General features: G+C 45.6%; 2 long non-coding RNA genes across 2 annotated transcripts; both read right to left on the bottom strand.

Moving 5' to 3' along the window:
* Positions 1-679: 679 nt before the first annotated feature.
* Positions 680-2,403, bottom strand: LOC136556193 (uncharacterized). The gene is made up of 4 exons (XR_010783584.1): positions 2,337-2,403; positions 1,504-1,561; positions 859-950; positions 680-781 (listed from the first exon to the last, which is right to left on the bottom strand). It is a non-coding gene; the product is annotated as an uncharacterized lncRNA (long non-coding RNA).
* A 2,054-nt stretch (positions 2,404-4,457) lies between these two features.
* On the bottom strand, positions 4,458-6,039 carry LOC136556192 (uncharacterized). Its single transcript, XR_010783583.1, has 3 exons — positions 5,959-6,039; positions 5,590-5,745; positions 4,458-4,973 (listed from the first exon to the last, which is right to left on the bottom strand). It is a non-coding gene; the product is annotated as an uncharacterized lncRNA (long non-coding RNA).
* Between the last annotated feature and the right edge of the window lie 128 nt (positions 6,040-6,167).

Here is a 6,167-nt window from a genome sequence, read left to right as displayed (position 1 = left end):
AGTACAGAGAGACCCATTTCCAGAGGCTGGAAAGGTTCGAGCATTTCCACAAAGAGCAGAGGGATGCGGGGTGTGTCACCGGGAAGTGCTGGGGAGGAGGAAGGATGGTGGCGGGAGTCCTCGCAGGAGGCCAGGCAATGCACTGAGCTCAGGGAGTTACTGGAACTCTGGCCGCGCTGCCACAGGTTTTGAGGAAGAGCCTTTCTTGGACTTAAACTTTACAACGATCCCCCCCGAAAGTAGCAACATGGACATGAAAAATGCCAGGGGTCCTCTGGGCACATGGTATCAAACAGCACTTAGTCCCTACCCCACCCTGCAGGAGTGGGGTAACAACACCCCACGGAGATCTCCTGTCCTGAAGCACACAGAACCGTTTTTTATTTGCCATTTTTCCCTCTACCCTGGGTTGACCTCTGATGAAATTGTTTCTGAAACATACTAGAGAAGCACAGCAACCTTGAAGTCCCTCTACAGCAGCATTTTCACTCCTGTGAGCCACATTAGGACCATTCACAAGCACCTCAGTTTCTCTGCAGCTGCAATCCCACAAAGAGGGATGAGAATTGCAGGTATTTACCTCTTTACTACTCACTCCAAGGTCAGGCCACAATTCGTAGAGAATAATCTTTTTATTTGCTCAACAGAAAAGCTGCCGCTGACTTCTCTTTTTTAATTCTGTGTATGACTGGCTTGCTTTTGCTGCCAACCTCTGATTCTGCTGTGATTTTCAAGGACTAGAAACATTTCCTTTTGTTCTCCCTGGTCCGGCACATCAGCCCTTGAACAATGGGGTGGGATTTCAACAAAGACTCTATTATCATTGCCCGGGTTTATCTCATCTCGGTGAGGCCTTACCTTTCTGTACAGAGCAGGTGACTCGATTTTAAGAGCAGCACGTGGTTCTATGCAGTGGTTCAGTGTTTTCTGCCAGCTGGCAACGATTTTTCCTGCAAGTTGCCCATTTGAAAGGGTAAATACACACATCTAGTGGGATATATATTCAGAGGGAATCAGACCCAAGCACTGCTCTCTTCCATGATGCAAGAAGGGTAAAACTGAAGGAGCAGCTGACTGAGTTTTGGGAGACATTACAAGAGCAGGTAGTGACAGGAAAAGGGAGAATGGTTTTAAACTGAGGAGGTTTAGATTAAATATTAGGGGAAAAAAATTTACTGTGAGGGTGGTGAAGCACTGGAACAGGTTGCCCAGAGAAGCAGTGGCTGCCCCGGTGTTTAAAGCCAGATTGGAAGGAGCTCTGGGCAATTTAGTGTAGTGGAAGGTGTCTGCCCACAGCAGGGGGCTGAAACGGGATGATCTTCAAGGTGTTTTCCAACCCAGGCCACTCCTTGATTCTATGATATTCTGTTCCATATCCTAAGTATTTGACTGAAATGAAGAACAGTCACTAGGGTTTTATGTTGACTCAGGAAGTCCATCCTGGGCTTCTCTCAAATCCCATTGTTGTGAGGAGTGTTAGTGCAGAAGTGTGGGGTGACAAACCTGTTGTACCCTCAGAACAATGGCTGATGGCTTTGGCTTGAAAAACATCTTGCAGTGCCTGGGGAAACACAAACATTTCCACTTCTAGATAATGACCTTTCTATTAGCAATTTATCTGAATCTTTTGGTGAGTTACAGCTCCAGTGAAAGCAGAAAATCTTTCATTTATGCTGTGCTGAGCCTTGCCTGTGCACTAAAAACTGGTATTGGGCATTTTAGAAACAGATCTTCTGTGAATTTCAGCAACAACCAGCTCTGTTTGCAAACAGCTCAAAGTCCTTTTGTACAAGCCTGGTTTTGTCCCATGTCAAAGCTTCTCTGGGAGCCAGCTCTCACCCTGTGTGCTTCAGTGCCAGGAGGTGTTTGAACCTGCTTTGAACAGACATTCCACCTGTCAAACAGCAACTAAGAGGCGTTAACCCCGACAAAAGCCACGCTGAGGAATGGAGCAGCTCAGCCCTTTCAGGCTGTCAGGGCGACTGCGTGACTCCGGGCGCTGAATTCTGCATCTGAGGCTGAAATTACACGGTAGGAAAATTACATGGTAGCTGAGATAACAGCTTGCTGTTGACAAAAAGGGAAGAGCCTGCTCCTCACTGCCTTCAGTCACCATCCACACGCAGCCTGGCTACAGCTGATGCTGGTGCTGGCATTCCCATCACCCTGTGCTGATTCACCTTGCCATGAAGGCAAGAAAAGGCAGCTGCTTCTTGCCAGGTGAGTGAGGTTGAACTGGGTCAGCCACACTTAATATATCTCTCTGAAAGGGAGTTTTGTAACTGTCTTAAGCTGCCCTGGTCTAAGACAGAAAAAAAAAAAAGGAGCATTCCCACCTTATGGTCCATCACTTGCTGAGTTTTCCTGCTACTTCCATGTGTTGGCAGAGAGCTGATCTTTCTGAAAGGTAAAGCAACCAAAAAAATCAAGGTGAGTTTTCCTTGACTTTTCCTGAGGAAGGCAGCAAGATTGATCAGTTGGGAGAGGGAAGGCTGTGGGACCATCTTCCATGGCAGGCTTAACCCAGCCTAAAGCAGCTGGAAAAGTGCATTCTAACCCGAGTGAAAATCTGGTGAAGGCACAGCCCCTCTGGGTGGCAGATGTGTTGATCCAATTAACTACTCCTCTCTCACTGATTAGGCATGAAACAGCTAAAATCCAAGACCCATGACAGTAAAACTTCACCAACACACTGGTGAAACCAAGTGGAAGATGGAGATTTCCCAGACAAACTCTCTTTCTGGTTGGTAGCAGCACTCCAAGCCCGTCACATCCCTGCAATTTACATTCCTGCAACCTTTTTTTATCCTGCAAACTCCAGTTCAGTGACATTTCCTCTGAATAACACCTGCCTCCCTTCTCGTCTCTGGTTTGATCTGTCGGGGGAAGAATTACTCGGTTTTATTCTGCGTGTGAGAAGGCATCGGCAGCGGTACCGGTATGCTAATTGCCACACATGCAGATTTAGGGAACTCTGGATTCTCCTGGAAAAGGGAGGCGCTAGGAACGGCCCTGGGCACAGGGCAGCCACGAGGTGGCACGCTGGGCTTTCACTGCCGCGCCCGGCTCTTCCAGGAGCAAGTTAATCGGGAAAAGCAGGCAGATCTTCAGTGGAGTTATGTAAAACACCATTCCTGTTAACATCCATCCATCCTGCAAGAACAGGCTTTGATTTCCACATAAGTGGCTAGTTAGATTCAAAGTTATTGTCATATGACTGAAATAGATCTCTTATGTCAGTCAAAACAGAATGGAGGATGTGAGTCATGCTTTGCAAAAAGCAGGAAGTTTGGTTTTGTTGGCAAAAATTTTTAATACAGAGAGAAAATTATAGGGCTGCATTGCCATGTTTGCCATAAGGATTCGAGAATAACGTTGTCCGTCCCTTGGAGAAATGTTTCCAAAACAAGAAAAATAAGAGCTTTTTTGCATTCTGATTATTATTCATTATTCCTCGGTGCCACGGAATCTAGGAGGAGTCTAGAAAGAAACGCGTGCTCGGGTGAGAAGTGCCAGATCCTCCCCAAAATAAAAGACTGCGATTGGGAGGCTGCCGCTCTGGGGTGGGGGTGGGAGGGAACGCAAGGGAATGAGGTCATGCTCATGGCGTGAGAGGGACCTGCACGGGGTGGTTGTTGTTCTGCCCGAAGTGTGATAAACCTTCGTGACCCAGCACAAAGGTACACATGCAAATCTAGTCGTGACGTATCCCAATATTCTGGAAGTTTCTGGGGTCTGTGGTTATGTCTCTGTGTCCCTCAAATGACTGGTGGGACAAGAGATAAGTTACTGTAAAAAGCATGGCAAGGAATCAGCTTTTCTTCATTTTCTTCATTGTCCAGGAATATGATGGAGTTTAAAATTTAACTAAATTTACCCTTCAACGTGACTGTTCAAAACATAACCATGCAAAAAAAAAAAAAAAAATTAAAATGGAGACAGGTGCAGGGGAGAGCAAGTCAGAGCAGAGAGCCAAATGTGTAAGAGAAGAATAAAAGCCTTTGGCTTGGTTTGCCTAGAGAAACAAGGAATTTGATTACTCTTTATAAACATATGAACGGGTAGACACTCAAGAGAGAGGAGTTATCTAAATAAAGAAAATAGTAGCACAAGAACATATGGGTGCAATAATAAAATGTCATTTAAGTTACTAAAAATGACATGTGCCATTTGGCAGGTGGCACAGGGTAAATTCTTTTGGACTTTGTTATAATGAGGGAAGTAAAAAAACCCAAACAAAGATCCCTGGATTGCAATTGAGTGGTTGGCTGGGGAGCAGTGTTTGTGACCTGGGTTTCCATGCACCTGGTACTCTAAAAGAGCTGTATTTCCAAATCATCAGAAAATAAGAGTGCAAGCAGAAAGAAAAAAATTAGGTATGAGTCTAAAAATGAGACGTATGAGCTCTTTTTAAAGAACTCATTGGGCAATCAAAGAGGCACAACTTCAAGAGAGAAAAAACATTGCCAACTCTTGTTTTATTAATGGACTGGAGATTGTGAGTAAAATTAAAAAAGAAATAGCCAAAATGGAGAAAGCAGGAAATAAGGAAGTGTTGGTATAAATGAGAAGCTGTGAGAAGCAGAGTAGTTATTGGAAGTGAAGCACATCAAAGGAAATCCATAGCTGGCAAGGCTAAATCCCAGAAAACGTAGAAGTGAATGGTACAGGCCCATTACTAGATGGACATGATTAAAATGTCAATAACAATGCAGAAGTGTTCATTGAACATTTATGATCTATGTTTGTAAAGAAGCAGGAAGATACATGCCTGACAGTGATGGGATTCATTTCAGTGCATTAGTGATGAGTGGAGCTCTTGTTTTCCAGGGATAACTGTGACCCAGGAGGTTGGAAACAGCTGACTGCAGACTTGTGTGTTGACATTCCTCTTGAGTGAGCCTTGATTGACCAGGGCAATTCTAGGAGGCTGAAAAAGTGCCAGGCTGTTGCCTGTCTTCAGGAGAGGAAGGCTGCATGATATGGAGTAAATGTAGATTTAATAACATCAGATCTGTGGATAATGTTTGGATAAACACCAAAAAAGGGTGTTATGTCACTCATTAAAGAATTAGTAATGCCAGTCAGAGTCTAATAGAAATCTCATTTCATGCTTCTAAAAGACAACAAATAATTCCATTTCCTCCAAAAGGAAGGAGAGCTGTAATAAACTTTTAAAAGCATTTTTACTTAGAACTGCACAACATTTTAATTAAACAGGGTAATAAAGCATCAGTGAAGAATACATTAAACACTGGTCACAGAGATTATTTTTTTATAAGTGGTTATAAATCACTATTGAAAAAGGCTATGTCTAATAGGACCTTCCAGGATCATATGTGCTGTACTACACACATACGTAATCAATATTTTCATTAGTCATTTGGAAGTAAATACAAAATCAGCCCTAATCCAATTTGCAGATGACATCCTCATCAGTCGGGTGGTACCATCAGGATGACAAAAGGACTGTTTTTCAAAATATGGTAAACTGGGTCTGGAAAAAAATGGGGGAAAACTAACCCTGAAGGGGGCAATTACATATCATATATATCATTTATATCAAGTATACAATGAACAGAGACTCACAGAATGACTGGGGTTGGAAGGGACCTCAAAGACCATCTCGTTCCAGCCCCTGCCATGTGCAGGGACACCTTCCACTAGCCCGGGTTCCTCTGAGCCCCATCCAGCCTGGCCTGGAATACTTCCAGCGACGGGCCTTCACAATTTCCCAGGACACATCTGCGAACACGTGGAGGGAACAGGACTTTAAAGTACCTCAGAGGCTTTCTGGGGCTACTACCACACCTGGCCGAAGTGCTGGGGCTGCCGGTCCTGGGGCTGTGTGTGCTGGGGTGGGGGGGGCACAGAAAGCCCTCACAAAGGTGGGGTCACCTGGGGTGAGATCACCTGGGGTCAGCACAGGGCTCATTTCGGTACCAGGGTTAGGGTTACCTGTACCGCCCAAACAGCCGGGGGGGGCACCACCGAATGACAGAATCAATTCGGCTGGACAAGACCTGTAAGCAGACCGAGTCCCAGGTCTGTCCCACGGCCCTCAGCGCCGTGTCCGCTCTGCCCTGGCCACCCCCGGGCGGTCCCTCCCTCCCTCCCTCCCGGCCCGCTTTCCGCCCGACGGTTCCATTCCCCTCCGGCCTGGGGGG

The sequence above is a fragment of the Molothrus aeneus genome, chromosome 4 (assembly GCF_037042795.1).
Source record: "Molothrus aeneus isolate 106 chromosome 4, BPBGC_Maene_1.0, whole genome shotgun sequence".
NCBI lineage: Eukaryota > Metazoa > Chordata > Aves > Passeriformes > Icteridae > Molothrus > Molothrus aeneus.
The sequence above is the reverse complement of the archived record's forward strand: the minus strand, read 5'-3'. Positions and strand labels throughout refer to the sequence as shown.